We start from the raw sequence: 17,909 nt of genomic DNA, 5'->3' as shown, positions 1-17,909 counted from the left end.
CATGGCGCCTCGCTAACAGACATCTGCAGAGCTGCAGGCTGGGCGACACCTAACACATTCGCGAGAATCTATAATCTCCGAGTAGAGCCAGTTTCTTCTCATGTACTCGCTTCAACTAGCAGGTACTAGATTCTGCTCAGGTGTCTTCGCTTGCTCGCCATTCCTCTCCACGGACGGGGATGCCAGATTGAGCCCTTGGAAAATTCCAGACAGTGGGCATTTTCTTGAGACGAAAACAGGTCTACTTCCGCTCTGCCGAACGTGTCCCACAGCAGCTGTTAGTGGGTGTAGGGACCATTCTCCTGCCGGAACATTGTTCCTGGACAGTCTGTCTGGTCCAACATTCAGGTGACCTGGCACGTGCGCTGCCCTGAGTGAGCGCAAAATGTGCTTGGCCCAAACCAGGAGGCGTTCCGTCAGCCTGTAAAGGTTTCGGGACCTGAGACCTCCCTGGCGATTTATATATGCCACCACTGACAAAGAATTTCGTCATGCGCTGAATATCCAGTCTGGATTCTCTAGATTCTCGAGGTGCTCGAGTAGTATAGTCCTGTGCTCTATGAGCTCCGAACGCGATTGAGCTAGAATCAGCCAATCGTCCAGATAGTTCAAAATTCGCATCCCCCAAAATTTCAGAGGCGCGAGCGCCGCGTCCATGCACATCGTAAATGTACGGGGTGCCAGGGACAGGCCAAACGGAAGGACTTTGTATTGGTATGCCTGGCCCTCGAAGGCGAATCTCAAGAAAATACGCGTCCTTTAGATCTATTGAAATAAACCAGTCCCCTTGGCGAATTTGCAAGAGAATTTTCCTGGTTGTGAGCATCCTGAATTGACGCTTTAGAAGCGCTCTGTTCAGTCGCCTTAGATCTAGAATGGGTCTGAGACCCCCGTCTTTCTTCGGGACCAGAAAATACCTACTGTACAGATCCCCCTCGCTCTGAGCTTGAGATAAAGGCTCTATAGCCCCTTTGCTCAATAATGTCACTATTTCGGCTCGAAGTAGATGTGCTACTTCCCTCTCCACCGTAGTTTCGACTCGAGGGCGGTGAGCAAATTGTAGCGAGTAACCTCTCTTTATAATGTTCAGCGCACATTCTGATACCCTGGGTAGCTCTGCCCATGCGTTCACATGAATAGCTAGGGGTTGAATAATATCTGGGCTCTGGCCGTGACACAACGGTGACCGGAGAGCTCCGATATGCTGAAACATTAATGCCGTGCTTACGGCACTCGAGGCGGGGGGCGCGCTGATTGCAGCGGGCAGCCTGCTATGGTTTGTTGAGAGAGAGAGAGAGTGGGGAAGGGCTTGTAATGTCTGTTAGTGCATGTGGGCGCGGGACAGTGGGCACGATTTCTGCACTTAAGACATATTTGGCATCTGCTGGCTTCGTTTTTACAGAAACTGTGGGACATGCGGTGTGTAGTGTTTGTGGGCACTGGGACGTGGGCACATTCACTACATTTAATGCACAATCGACGTGAGTCGATTTTATGTGTGCGAGCCCTGTGTGGTGGGCTGTGCTTGTGTGTAGGAATGAGCACTGAGTAGTGGCCATTTTTTCTACACTCATAACACCATCGGCCGTGGCGTTTGTGTGCAGGCAAACAGGCTGTGGAACCGGCTTGTTTTCTGCAAAATACACTGGAACAGTCACATTCACTGGAACTGAACGAGCGAGAAGTTTTGGTGAAAATCTGACCGCAGCGGGATTTGAACACCGTCGTTTTCCTAGGTGGGCTAGGAAGACTTTGAGACCTCGGACTTTATCTCAATCCTAGGCCGGGGCCCACGCAGCGGGGGGCGGCGGCTAGTAGAACGAGAGCGCGGTCTCTGGTCTGTCTACGCTGTGAAGCGGCGGCAGTGGGCGGATGCGATGGCTTCGCGCTACGAGCAGGCGGCTGCTTCGGGCGGCTTGCTGTAGAGCTGGAGCGTTTCGGCAGAAAATGATTCATGGCTTGAGACGTTTTCTGTACCTCAGCGAATCTTTCTGTGAAATCTTTGACAGAAGATCCAAACAGGTCAGCGGATGAGATGGGAGCGTCAAGGAACGCGGTGCGCTCTGTCTCCGACATCTCAGAGAGCGTCAGCCAAAGATGCCTCTCTGCCACAGTGAGAGAAGCCATAATCCGCCCAACAGCCTGTGCAGTAGTGTTGTTTTTGGCGGCCTGTTTTAATTTTAGTTTTAGTCTAGTCTTTGTGTCAGGCTGTCATTTTAGTTTTTATTAGTTTTAGTCACATTCATACTCTTTTTAGTCTAGTCAAGTTTTAGTCGACGAAAACTGATGACATTTTAGTCTAGTTTTAGTCGACGAAAACTGATGACATTTTAGTCTAGTTTTAGTCAATGAAAATTGTATTTTAGTCTCTTTTTAGTAATGCGATTCTATTTAACCCAGTCAATATAGAATTTCAAACAAGGCTATCTTATTATAGGCTATTTAGTAGGCCTATATTTAGGGCTGTGACGGTGGCAGGTTTTTTTTACCACCGCGGTAATGGACCAACTACTGGCGAAAAAAACACAACTCGTTTTATATTTCCACACAAAGACGCGTGATACACTCTGCGCTTTGAGAGGGATGTGGGACAAGAGCAGGAAAACACGAAGATATCGATCTCTTTATGATATCTTCGTGTTTTCTACTTGATGTAAATTGGTTTGAAGAGCGAATTTTATCCTCCACAAGGGCGAGATAGTTAGGCTGTGTTTGAGATTGCGCTGCCAGAGAAAGTGAAACTAAAAATCACCCACACGTGTCAAACGCGCTTTACAACTAAACTCGCGCCCAATGTCTAATATAACAAGCACAAACTGTGTTAAAAAGAATTTGACATGCAAGTACAAATGTAGGCTATCTGTCCTACAGCGTTTTTCTACTTTACCACAGTAAAGAATACGAATATAATAGGCCTAATTAAAAGCGAACCAAGAAACGTTTATAATACCTTTAGAAAATGGGTGAGACGTGACGTGAGTGAAGATTTGGGAAAAGAAACAAGAGATTCCATGCAGGGATGAGTCACGATTTTTGGATATTCGATTAGTTTATTTAATTATAAAATATCGAATAGGTTGTGCGATTATATCTACTCTAAAATAAAATCTCCATGTTCTGGCGCTGATGCGGTGACGTGTTCATGTAACCAGAGACGCTGCCAATAACATATACAGCTGTCACAAAGAACCAGCAAAAGTAATGATTATGAATGTGTCAAATATATCAATGAGACATTTTAATAGAATAACTAATGGAGTAATGTATGGTTAAATTCGCTGATAATCGGGTGACCAGATCGCAATCCAGAATTTAAAGCCGACAAAGCTATGGGTTCACGCACAACTCTCTCATTCGTCGTGACGTTACATTTCGTCTCGTCTCGTTTTGGTCAACGAAAATGAAGAGACATTTTAGCATAGTTTTTATTTTTTAAACCACATTTAGTCTCGTTTTTATTCGTCAACGATATTGCATTATACATGTATTTTAGTCATCGTCACATGACCATGCATTTACGTCTAGTCTCGTCTCGTTTTCGTCAGGTGATAACGGTTCGTTGACGACAATATTTCGTCATAATTTTCGTTGACGAAAGCAACACTACTGTGCAGCAGACTTAGTGGCACGAAGCGTGAGGTCCGTGGCGCTCCGTAAGTCTGGCACGCTGATAGATTCCAGTCCTTCCTCGTCGAACTTACGTAGCAGGTCGGCCTGGAAGATCTGGAGGATGGCCATCGAGTGCATCGCAGAGGCAGCCTGCCCAGCGGCGGTATAAGCGCGGCTGTGCAAGACTGAAGTCATGTGACAGGCTTTAGACGGCAGCGCTGTCTTAGCCCGCCGTTCAGCAGAGGGGAATGGAAAGATATCCTCTGTCTTTCACACCGTCCAGCACGGAGAATGCAGCAGAGACAGAGGTACGCACTCTAGCTGAGAAAGGGGCTCTCCAAGACTTCGCAACTTCTTCATGAAGCTCAGGAAGAAAGGGCACGGGTCTTGAAGATGCCGAAGCGCGTTCCCCTTTAAGGAAGCATCCATCCAGTCGGTTGTGTGCAGGCTCCTCGGGCGACGACGACTCAAGGCCGAGGCTCTGACTCGATGCTGGCTCTCTTCCCGGAAGATTCGCGAGCAGAAGGGTTGGGGTCCACAGAGCCCGCCCAATCCTCACTGCCCGAGGCCAGGAGAGAGCAGCTGTCATCCTCCACAGATGCAGCTTCCTCGTCGTCATCTATGAGGGAAGCGGCGGCAGACGTTGGCCACTGTCCGTCAGGGAGAGACCCGAGCGAAGCGGGCGGCGAAGCTGGCGGGCAAACTGGCGAGCTTTCGCGGGTTGGAGGAGGTTCCGGAACCCGCTGAGCCCGGCGCTTTTTACGGCGCGGCACCGTAGCGGATGGGGGCGCAGTCTCGGTGAAAGCCGCCAGGCGAGTCCTCAGAGTCACCATAGGCAGAAGCTCGCAGTGAGGGCAGCCGCCATCAGTGAGCACGAGAGCTGCGTGGTCTTCACCCAGGCAGGAAACACAGATGACATGGCGGTCTCCGTCGCTGAGTGGGGCTCGGCACGAGCCACAGAAGGAACGAGGCATCTTGAAAAAGACACTAGCTCTTTAAGATCAGAGTGTGAGTTGCGCCGGTGAACACACACACACAAGCAGAGAAAAAGGATATTATACGCCGGATAGCGTAGCAGGAACGGCGACTGAAGGCGGCGAGTTGTCGACCAGCGGCTTCAGACGCAGTGGCTCATCCCGCAGAAGCTTTTCTCGACAGCGCGGCTTCTTCCTCTTGGGATCCAGCGATGCGTTAGTTTCGCTGAAGAGATGAAAAATCAGCTCATCAAGCCTCGTCGAGCCTGATTTATACGCCCTGGCCACGCCCATTTTGGCGGGACGTGACGATGAGGGCGCGAAGCACCCTCATTGGATCTGACGTCATGAGGGCCTCGCTCGATAGGCTGGTGCAGTTGCTGCAGAGCAGCCAATAGGCACGCGAGCCGTCTTGCCTATGTCTGCGCGCTGCTGCAACGCGTTTTGCATTAATACAAAATTATGGATCATTTTTTGGCTTCAGTATCTCACGGAAAAGAGACTTTTCCCCATAGCGTAAGATATTACGCAGTACGAGAGAACCTCTCGTAAGAGAACACATTATGTTTATTAGTACTATTGAAGAAATATGACCCGTTTCATTTATGTATGACTGACATGCAATAAGTGTGTGCGTAATGCAAATGAATTTTTCAATTAAATATAGGTCGGAGTATTTTTTTGAATGTGTTTTCAGGTACAAAACTACTGGAAGAGCATCTTAAGATCTGACAGACGACAGGAGATTGAATAATAAGAGACTGACGTCAGCTGAAGGAGAGTGGATCAGAGATGGAGCGAGTAATTTAGTAATGCATGCAGACTGATGGCTGGGATAAACTTTATTGAGCATTAGAGAGAGTGGCGATCGATGATGGTCTTCTGAGAGTAACGCTGAAGTGATCAGCAGATACAGCATTTCCTCAGGAAACGCATCATTACCTGATTCTCATTAGCTGAGGTCTCCATGAATGCTGCGTTCCACGATTCTGCCAAAGCTTTGCCTTCTTCACAACTGATGACACTGAGAGACACATGACAACTGTTGGAGAGGAAAGGATACTGCTAGGCTCTAGTTCTACTTGTTAGCAGGATACACCCCTGGATGTCGGTCAGGACACAAAGAATTAGGGGACTGGTGGTTCTTTCCAAAGTGTATTGAATATTAGTCTAAAAAAAAACATATTACATTAGTAGAAGTATAAATGTGTACATTCACAGATGAATCAGTCATTTTGTAACGGTCACCAGCTGGAGTGCCCTTGAGAGCCACCAGAGGGCACTCCACACCAGACTCTCAAGTTCACTCACAGACTACATCTCCCATCATTCTCTGCCTGGACTCATCAGCACTCATTATCACATTCACCTGTATCTCATCTTCTTGTTTAGTTCACCCCATATAAGCCTGGTTCACCCCTTCACTCACTGCAAAGTTTTGTATGTTGTTGCACTGCACTTCTGAGCGTTTTCTCTGGTTTTCTTGTCTTTTGTTTTTTTGGGGCTTTCTTGCCTGTCCCGTGGATTACTCTTGTGCCTCTGACCCCTGCCTGTTTTGTTTGTTTGTTTGTTTGTTTGTTTGTTTGTTTGGACTGTCTTCCTGTGCTTGACCCTCTGCTTGTTGGATTACGATTCTGGATAACCCCTTTAATAAAAGCTGCATTCGGATCCTCTACCCTCGTGTCTCAGAGTGGTTCGTAACACACTTCTTAATTCAGAATACTAACATGTTCAGTATCACCTCACAGTTAAATCTCAACATATCAATAGGATGGGCAATTGAAGACAACAAAACTATTGGTCAGGTCACCAAATGGCTTTGCCATTAACCCCCTGAGGTCGGCTATCGCGCCGGCGCGATGGGTTCGTTTTTTTCCTTATCAGTGCAAAAAAGAATCAAAATACTGATATTAATTTTTATGTTATATGCTTGTGTTATACATCAATCGATCCTGTTAAGTGTGTATTATTTTTGTGTATACTCACAATAAAAGCAAAGTGTTGTGCTTTTTGCCAAATAAAGAAAAATAAACATGATGTGAGTTCTGCCTTCTCTCTGTCAGTGAAGTCAATTCTGAAAAGCATCTGAAAATGAACCATAACTCAGCGAATTCTCAGTCAAACAGGCATACAGACACACAGGCATGAAGCTTGAATTCTCTTCTTTTAAATGAAGTAATTTTTATTAAAAACAAATATTCTCTGTTTATGTAATCTGTATGAAAAGAGCGAGATGTCAGTCGTTCTCATCTCAGCTAATTATTTTTAATGTGACCCCGCCCACGGAGAGCGCGCGCTATTCAAACGCAAATGAATGAGGCAATCCATGCAAACTGTGAACACCCCCATATCAGCTCGAGAAAACACATCAAGTTTATTCAGATCATTGTACTTGTTTACACTGTCTCGCAGCTATCGTAATAATAATAATGGAAAATGTACCTCAGAAGTGCTGGTATTTCGAGGAGCAAAGGATGGAATACTGTAGTAAGTTTTTTTCATTCTCAAGTGAATCGCGTTTCTGTGTGTGAATGAATGAACGGCAGAGATGCACGCTGTTTTCCACAACTCGCAAAAAGACAGTTTACATTTGAATCGCGTTTCTGTGTGTGAATGAATGATTCGCTTTTAGCAAACTATATTGCTATACTGAGATGAGTAAAAATTGACTGAAATATGTTGAAATAAAATGTATTTGTATAAGCAACATATTAAACTGCAAAATAACATTTATATTCCTTATAATAAAAACGAAAGACCTATGTTACAGACATATGAAAGACAACATTTCGTTGAAGTTTTGGATAGATTATATATTTTTACTGTAAAATATCTGCCACCTCAAATAAGCTTTTGTTTGCCAATTTTTGCTAATATGTTAAATATAGTATGTTTTGTCAATGTAGGCTATATTCAAAGTAATGAATCCTTAACTTTGAAATATGTATAATAAAATGTATACTTTAGTTTATACAAAGAAAGATTACACTTGAATTGTTGTTGTAATTGTAACCTTTTTAATAAAAAATATATATATATACAGGTCCTTCTCAATAAATTAGCATATTGTGATAAAGTTCATTATTTTCCATAATGTAATGATAAAAATTTAACTTTCATATATTTTAGATTCATTGCACACCAACTGAAATATTTCAATAAATTCTCAATAAATTAGCATATCATGAAAAGGTTCTCTAAACAAGCTATTAACCTAATCATCTGAATCAACTAATTAACTCTAAACACCTGCAAAAGATTCCTGAGGCTTTTAAAAACTCCCAGCCTGGTTCATTACTCAAAACCGCAATCATGGGTAAGACTGCTGACCAGAAGGCCATCATTGACACCCTCAAGCAAGAGGGTAAGACACAGAAAGAAATTTCTGAACGAATAGGCTGTTCCCAGAGTGCTGTATCAAGGCACCTCAGTGGGAAGTCTGTGGGAAGGAAAAAGTGTGGCAAAAAACGCTGCACAACGAGAAGAGGTGACCGGACCCTGAGGAAGATTGTGGAGAAGGACCGATTCCAGACCTTGGGGGACCTGCGGAAGCAGTGGACTGAGTCTGGAGTAGAAACATCCAGAGCCACCGTGCACAGGCGTGTGCAGGAAATGGGCTACAGGTGCCGCATTCCCCAGGTCAAGCCACTTTTGAACCAGAAACAGCGGCAGAAGCGCCTGACCTGGGCTACAGAGAAGCAGCACTGGACTTTTGGACAAATTTTGCATGTCATTCGGAAATCAAGGTGCCAGAGTCTGGAGGAAGACTGGGGAGAAGGAAATGCCAAAATGCCTGAAGTCCAGTGTCAAGTACCCACAGTCAGTGATGGTCTGGGGTGCCATGTCAGCTGCTGGTGTTGGTCCACTGTGTTTTATCAAGGGCAGGGTCAATGCAGCTAGCTATCAGGAGATTTTGGAGCACTTCATGCTTCCATCTGCTGATAAGCTTTATGGAGATGAAGATTTCATTTTTCAGCACGACCTGGCACCTGCTCACAGTGCCAAAACCACTGGTAAATGGTTTACTGACCATGGTATTACTGTGCGCAATTGGCCTGCCAACTCTCCTGACCTGAACCCCATAGAGAATCTGTGGGATATTGTGAAGAGAAAGTTGAGAGACGCAAGACCCAACACTCTGGATGAGCTTAAGGCCGCTATCGAAGCATCCTGGGCCTCCATAACACCTCAGCAGTGCCACAGGCTGATTGCCTCCATGCCACGCCGCATTGAAGCAGTCATTTCTGCAAAAGGATTCCCGACCAAGTATTGAGTGCATAACTGAACATAATTATTTGAAGGTTGACTTTTTTTTGTATTAAAAACACTTTTCTTTTATTGGTCGGATGAAATATGCTAATTTATTGAGATAGGAATTTTGGGTTTTCATGAGATGTATGCCAAAATCATCAGTATTAAAACAATAAAAGACCTGAAATATTTCAGTTGGTGTGCAATGAATCTAAAATATATGAAAGTTTAATTTTTATCATTACATTATGGAAAATAATGAACTTTATCACAATATGCTAATTTATTGAGAAGGACCTGTATATTTAAAAGGTAGATGTAAACAAATTTTAAAAGGTAAATATAAGCCTTTTCTTTAAATAATTTTTATTGTGTTTTATTATTGACAAATTTGGGGAGAGGATACATGAAAACTGAAACTGAAAATACAGTATGAGAGTTAACTGCACAATTACTAGACATGTTTTCTTTGGATATTATACAATTTGCAACTTGCAAGCACAATTTGTGGAAAAAATTAAATAAAATTGAGATGCTTCCAACTGTGAACCAATGCTCTTGCATTCTTTCTTGTGGCTATAGGTGACTCACCTGAATGAATGGCTCATTAAGTATGTGGGCCCCATTGTCTCCTCAGGTGTGAACCACTAAATATGCATGATGGTGTTGGATCGTTGACGCCCTTTGCGCATATTGCCTTTCCAAACAAAAAGTGTTTTACAAGATTTAAATCAATGTATTGTTTTATGTGAATGATTAGGCAGGATGATTTTCACATCATTTTGAAGAAAAAACTCTAGGCACAAAACTCTTATTGACACATATTTAGTATGTGTTTTGTGGCCTTATTTCAGAAACTTTAGTTTTTAGTTTTTTCAATAACCATGCATAACCATTATTCTCTAAAAAATACAAACATGTACATGCACGTTGCTCACATATTATGGTAGCCCTGTTTGTGCTAAATAGAGTGTAATTACACCTTTGCCATTAATATGTTTATAAGCAACTGAAAAAAGCACAAATGTCAGGGCATGTCAGAACATCTCAAGGACCCCAAAAACCCATTAGACCCCAGGGGGTTAATATATATTATTAATGAATCCAGATGCATCAACAATCTAATTTCCCAAATTAGTATAATCAAAAGCAAATAATACTGGATAATTCTTCTGCAGAATAATTAGTTAACATATTACAGACATACAACGTAAACTGTCACATTTTACTATATTTAACAGAAATCACGTTACACGTCTTGGTTATCTGTCAAACGATAGCACATGAATCGGTACATGTCCGGGTGTAGCGGTGTGTTATCTGCGTTGTGTCAACCAAGAATCACTCTTGAATGCTGAAAATTGTCCCTTCAATCCTCTTTTATTTTATCTGAAGTAACAAACAGATTATGAGGACTCGTGCAGCACTTAGACCTGAGAATGAGAAAGGATAAAATTAACGTAAAGAAAACTTAAAGAAAGAAAATAAATAATAAAACGTGCTTTATTAAGTCAACTCAGGCGTCTACCAGGACATTTTAGATCACTTCATGCTTCCTTCAGCAGACAAGCTTTATAGAGATGCTGACTTCATTTTCCAGCAGGACCTGACACCTGCCCACACTGCCAAAAGAACCAAAACCTGGTTCAATGACCATGGGATTACTGTGCTTGATTGGCCAGCAAACTATGGGGCATTGCCAAGAGAGAGATGAGAGACATGAGACTGAACAATGCAGAAGAGCTGAAGGCCGCTACTGAAGCATCCTGGTCTTCCATAACACCTCCGCAGTGCCACAGGCTGATAGCATCCATGACATGCCGCACTGAGGCAGTAATTCATGCAAAAGGGGCTCAAACCAAGATCTGAGTACATATGCATGATTATACTTTTCAGAGGGCTGACATTTCTGTATTTTAAATCTTTTTTTCTATTGATTTCATGTAATATTCTAATTTTCTGTGATTTTGAATTTGGGGTTTTAATAAGCTGCAAGCCATAATCATCAAAATTATAACAAATAAAGGCTTGAAACATCTCACTTTGCATGTAATGAGTCTATATAATATATTAGTTTAACATTTTAAGTTGAATTACTGAAATAAATTAACTTTTGCACGATATTCTAATTTTTCGAATTTCACCTGTATAAGACAAACAGTAATCAATCACTGTATTTAAATAATAATAATACAATATCTAATTTAAGACAACTGTAAAATACCACTATGTAATAATAATAATGAAATATCTTGTGTTGACCCAGGGACATCATATTTTTATGTTGACCCAGGGACATCATTCCTTATATCTCATCTAAAATAAGACAAACAGTAATCAATTACTGTAAATAATCATAATAATAAAACATTGTCTAATTTTAGACAAACAGTAATCAATCATTGTGTTTAATTATATAATAATAATAATAATAATAAAATATTGAATACAAGACCAACAGAAATCTACTACTATGTCATAATAATAATAATAATGAATTATCTTGTGCTGACCCAGGGTGTTATGAATGAAATTAAAATATTATGTAGAGCATTTGCAGTCTATTGTTGACCTGGGAACATCATTAAGTTGTATTTACTCTAATAATAATAGTGGTTACACTATCTTAAGAATATAATAATTGGTGATAGTTTCTTCTTCTTCTTCTTCTACTACTATGTCATAATAATAATAATAATGAATTATCTTGTTCTGACCCAGGGTGTTATGAATGAAATTAAAATATTATGTAGAGCATTTGCAGTCTATTGTTGACCTGGGAACATCATTAAGTTGTATTTACTCTAATAACTAGATGTACCGCATGGCGGTACAAAATATGACCGCCGCTCAGGCCTGCACTGGCTTTCCACAAAAATAAATGACGTGGAGCAATTTGGCTGTATTGCGTGTTTATGTATATACCTAAAAAAAGTAGTAGTATGTGCATGTCTGTCTGTGTGTGTGTGTGTGTGTGTGTGTATGTGTGTGTGTTTGTGTATGTGTGTGTCTGTGTGTGTGTGTGTCTGTGCGTCAGAGGTGGGAGTAAGTCACTAAATGCAAGTCTCAAGTCAAGTCCAAGTCTTAACATTGCAAGTCAAAGTCAAGTCAAGTCATTCTGTTGTAAGGGTCAAGTCAAAGTCAAGTCAAGTCATTCTGTTGTAAGGGTCAAGTCAAGTCAAGTCAAGTCATACTCTTTGTCAAGTCAAGTCAAGTCAAGTCGCAACTTAGTCATCAAGTCATACCAAGTCACACACAGGCTCGTTTTTCACATTTTTTTTAACTCTGGGACTTTTATTACTTATTTAGACACAGAGGGCTGATGGGTTACAAAAATAAATAAACTAACTTGTGTGTAATAAATAAAATATCATTAAGAAGCACTTTAAATGCTCTAAAATAAAAATAAATTAAATGAACACAAGTAAACAAGAATTAATAAAACTTTTCCCATCTTGTGCTAGCCATACATATAGTTATTTTGCTGTGATGTCAAATTTCCAGATACTTACATAATTGTGATGAATTTAATCCTTTTTAAGTTATTATTTTGCAGTGTAAGATTCCAGTTAACACCTTTAAATATTACATAAATGTATTATGCATTTTTATTAAACTTAATGTGTATAAATCAGCAGCAAAAAGTAATTCTTGAAAAAATCTGCACAGTAATTTTATAAAATCTAAACATGTTAATAAAAACAAATTACTATTAGTACTCTTATAAAATTCAATCAGGCAGTCATACATTTCACAATTTTATATTTATATATTAATGTCAAGAATTCAGAAGTGTATTTATATAGCCTACACTACACAGAAATAATATACAATTAAATTATGCTTATTTTAAATGTATTGAGCAGGCTAGGTATAAAAAAATATAAGCTTTTAATAATCTTTCAGTGCGCAAAACTATGATAATGAAACGCTTCAAAACAGAACGCACAAAGCGCATATGCAGAATGATGTGCTCAAAGCAACATGGAGTCACAGTGTTCAGCGCTGCGCTGCACAAGTGCGCATTTAAAAGTTCACGGCACAAAGCGAAGAAATGTCGAGCGCACAAATCCTAGTGTATATCTGTCCAACAGTTTATTGATCATTTGTTTCACAGTTTTAAATTCCAGTTATTGTGCGTTTGATGCCGATTCATAGTCCTTGTGATGTGCGTGATCTAACAAGCACACGGTAGTGAGTCGTTTAAAAACAGCAACAAACTCCAACAAAATAAAGTCATTTTATGCAAATCCACAGCCTTTTATCTACAGATCATGCATTATAATGTGAATATATCATATTGGAGAATGGAGAGAGTTTTACCGTGCATCCAACCGGAAGAGGCGCGCGCGCTGTTTGAATACTGAATGGAGAATGATTGACAGCCACAGAGGAGGGAAAACGAGTTTCCGTAAAAATAAAAAATAATTCACAATAATTGAAATAAATTATTTTCCACAAGTCATTTCAAGTAAATAGGCACAAGTCCGAGTCAAGTCTAAAGTCACAAGGAGCAAGTCTAAAGTCAAGTCGAGTCTTTTCAGAGATCTAGTTAAGTCTCAAGTCCAGAAAATTGCGACTCGAGTCAAGTCATATGACTCGAGTCTCCCACCTCTGCTGTGCGTGTATGTATGCGTGCGTACATGTGTGTGCGCGTGTGTGTGTGTCTGTGCATGTGGATTTGTATGTGTGTGTATGGGTGTGTGTCTGTGCGTGTGGATGTCAGTGTGTGTGCATGCTTGCGTTTGTTTGTATTCCTGCATGTGTGTGTGTGACAGTATCATCCTAAACCAGCAACCCTTCGCTCAACACCACCATCTACAGGCCGATGAGTGTACAGTCACTAAATGTGCACATAAATGAATTTATTTTATACCCCCCCATGGATGAAATTCTACGAAACTTAGCATACCCCCAGAGGATGTCAAGTTAATCATACACATGAAATATGGTGCAGTTCTGAACATCTCAACTGAAGATAGGGGCGATTAAAGCAGAATAATATTGCATTTTCATTTTTTATGGGAGGGGCGCAAATCACAAATGAGTGATTATGGGCTAGGTTGATGTGGGCTCTTAAGAGCAACATACCATAAAAATTTCTTCATCCTCGGTGCCACGGTTCAGGTAGTTATTTAGGAAAAACTGCATTTTTGGGGTTTGGGGGGGCCCAGTGCGGGGGGGGAGTGGCCCCCAGGGACCAAACGAAATTTTTCCGTAAAAGTCTAGTGGGGCTACATGCCCACCAAATTTCATGTTCCCCGGTGTTTCGGTGTCCCTGGTATCGTTGAAGAAAAATTCAGATGACAAAAAAAAAAAAAAAAAAAAACTTTGACAATCGATTATGGGCTAGGTTGATGTGGGCCCTTAAGACCAACATACCATAAAAATGTCTTCACCCTCGGTGCCACGGTTCAGGTAGTTATTTAGGAAAAACTGCATTTTTTGGGTTTGGGGGGGCCCAGCGAGGGGGGGGAGTGGCCCTCGGGGACCAAACAAAATTTTTCCGTAAAAGTCTAGTGGGGCTACATGCCCACCAAATTTCATGTTCCCCGGTGTTTCGGTGTCCCTGGTATCGTTGACGAAAAATTCAGATGACGAAAAAAAAAAAAAAAAAAAACTTTGACAATCGATTATGGGCTAGGTTGATGTGGGCCCTTAAGACCAACATACCATAAAAATGTCTTCATCCTCTGTGCCACGGTTCAGGTAGTTATTTAGGAAAAACTGCATTTTTTGGATTTGGGGGGGCCCACGAGGGGGGGGAGTGGCCCCCGGGGACCAAACGAAATTTTTCCGTAAAAGTCTAGTGTGGCTACATGCCCACCAAATTTCATGTTCCCCGGTGTTTTGGTGTCCCTGGTATCGTTGACGAAAAATTCACGGGGGGCCCAGCGCGGGGGGGGAGTGGCCCCCGGGGACCAAACGAAATTTTTCTGTAAAAGTCTAGTAGACCAACATACCATAAAAATTTCTTCATCCTCGGTGCCACGGTTCAGGTAGTTATTTAGGAAAAACTGCATTTTTTGGGTTTGGGGGGGCCCAGCGTGGGGGGGGAGTGGCCCCCGGGGACCAAACGAAATTTTTCCGTAAAAGTCTAGTGGGGCTACATGCCCACCAAATTTCATGTTCCCCGGTGTTTCGGTGTCCCTGGTATCGGTGACGAAAAATTCACGGGGGGCCCAGCGCGGGGGGGAGTGGCCCCCGGGGACCAAACGAAATTTTTCCGTAAAAGTCTAGTGGGGCTACATGCCCACCAAATTTCATGTTCCCCGGTGTTTCGGTGTCCCTGGTATCGGTGGCGAAAAATTCACGGGGGGCCCAGCGCGGGGGGGGAGTGGCCCCCGGGGACCAAACGAAATTTTTCCCTACAAGTCTAGTGGGGCTACATGCCCACCAAATTTCATGTTCCCCGGTGTTTCGGTGTCCCTGGTATCGTTGACGAAAAATTCACGGGGGCCCCAGCGCGGGGGGGGGAGTGGCCCCCGGGGACCAAACGAAATTTTTCCGTAAAAGTCTAGTAGACCAACATACCATAAAAAATTCTTCATCCTGGGTGCCACGGTTCAGGTAGTTATTTAGGAAAAACTGCATTTTTTTGGGTTTGGGGGGGCCCAGCGCGGGGGGGGAGTGGCCCCCGGGGACCAAACGAAATTTTTCTGTACAAGTCTAGTGGGGCTACATGCCCACCAAATTTCATGTTCCCCGGTGTTTCGGTGTCCCTGGTATCGTTGACGAAAAATTCACGGGGGCCCCAGCGCGGGGGGGGGAAGTGGCCCCCGGGGACCAAACGAAATTTTTCCGTAAAAGTCTAGTAGACCAACATACCATAAAAAATTCTTCATCCTCGGTGCCACGGTTCAGGTAGTTATTTAGGAAAAACTGCATTTTTTTGGGTTTGGGGGGGCCCAGCGCGGGGGGGAGTGGCCCCCGGGGACCAAACGAAATTTTTCCGTACAAGTCTAGTGGGACTACATGCCCACCAAATTTCATGTTCCCCGGTGTTTCGGTGTCCCTGGTATCGTTGACGGAAAATTCAGTAAGGTGACGAAAAAAAAAAAAAAAAAAACTTTGACAATCCCTATATGACCGCTTTCGCTAGCTACGCTAGCGGCGGTCATAATAATAGTGGTTACATTATCTTAAGCATAGATATCATATAAAGGCTAGATGTCTTAAGGCGGAGTCACTTCCGGCATCACCGGCGACCATCTTACCACAGGGAAGCAGTGAATTAAGGTGAGTGATCAGCATGCACACAAATCCTCTTATCTCGCTGAAATCTTGACGGATTTACAAACGGTTTGGTTTCTTACAAACGTTATTAACGTGGCTATAATTCCGAATGCTTGAACATGTACAGTGAGGAAAATAAGTATTTGAACACCCTGCTATTTTGCAAGTTCTCCCACTTAGAAATCATGGAGGGGTCTGAAATTGTCATTGTAGGTGCATGTCCACTGTGAGAGACATCTAAAAATCTAAAAAAAAAAAATCCAGAAATCACAATGTATGATTTTTTAACTATTTATTTGTATGATACAGCTGCAAATAAATATTTGAACACCTGAGAAAATCAATGTTAATATTTGGTACAGTAGCCTTTGTTTGCAATTACAGAGGTCAAACGTTTCCTGTAGTTTTTCACCAGGTTTGCACACACTGCAGGAGGGATTTTGGCCCACTCCTCCACACAGATCTTCTCTAGATCAGTCAGGTTTCTGGGCTGTTGCTGAGAAACACAGAGTTTGAGCTCCTCCAAAGATTCTCTATTGGGTTTAGGTCTGGAGACTGGCTAGGCCACGCCAGAACCTTGATATGCTTCTTACAGAGCCACTCCTTGGTTATCCTGGCTGTGTGCTTCGGGTCATTGTCATGTTGGAAGACCCAGCCTCGACCCATCTTCAATGCTCTAACTGAAGGAAGGAGGTTGTTCCCCAAAATCTTGCAATACATGGCCCCGGTCATCCTCTCCTTAATACAGTGCAGTCGCCCTGTCCCATGTGCAGAAAAACACCCCCAAAGCATGATGCTACCACCCCCATGCTTCACAGTAGGGATGGTGTTCTTGGGATGGTACTCATCATTCTTCTTCCTCCAAACACGTTTAGTGGAATTATAACCAAAAAGTTCTATTTTGGTCTCATCTGACCACATGACTTTCTCCCATGACTCCTCTGGATCATCCAAATGGTCATTGGCAAACTTAAGACGGGCCTTGACATGTGCTGGTTTAAGCAGGGGAACCTTCCGTGCCATGCATGATTTCAAACCATGACGTCTTAGTATATTACCAACAGTAACCTTGGAAACGGTGGTCCCAGCTCTTTTCAGGTCATTGACCAGCTCCTCCCGTGTAGTTCTGGGCTGATTTCTCACCTTTCTTAGGATCATTGAGACCCCACGAGGTGAGATCTTGCATGGAGCCCCAGTCCGAGGGAGATTGACAGTCATGTTTAGCTTCTTCCATTTTCTAATGATTGCTCCAACAGTGGACCTTTTTTCACCAAGCTGCTTGGCAATTTCCCCGTAGCCCTTTCCAGCCTTGTGGAGGTGTACAATTTTGTCTCTAGTGTCTTTGGACAGCTCTTTGGTCTTGGCCATGTTAGTAGTTGGATTCTTACTGATTGTATGGGGTGGACAGGTGTCTTTATGCAGCTAACGACCTCAAACAGGTGCATCTAATTTAGGATAATAAATGGAGTGGAAGTGGACATTTTAAAGGCAGACTAACTAGACAGGTGTTCAAATACTTATTTGCAGCTGTATCATACAAATAAATAGTTAAAAAATCATATATTGTGATTTCTGGATTTTTTTTTTAGATTATGTCTCTCACAGTGGACATGCACCTACGATGACAATTTCAGACCCCTCCATGATTTCCAAGTGGGAGAACTTGCAAAATAGCAGGGTGTTCAAATACTTATTTTCCTCACTGCATGTTATAATTATTCATATGTATGCAGTGTCATAACTACATCTCTGACGTTTATAACAAACCAAACCGTTTGGAAATCGGTAGAAAATTGAGTAAGTTATGGTTATTTAAAAGTACATGCACCATGTTACGAG

The sequence above is a fragment of the Abramis brama genome (genome assembly GCF_963993115.1).
Source record: "Abramis brama genome assembly, chromosome: 24".
NCBI lineage: Eukaryota > Metazoa > Chordata > Actinopteri > Cypriniformes > Leuciscidae > Abramis > Abramis brama.
The sequence above is the reverse complement of the archived record's forward strand: the minus strand, read 5'-3'. Positions refer to the sequence as shown.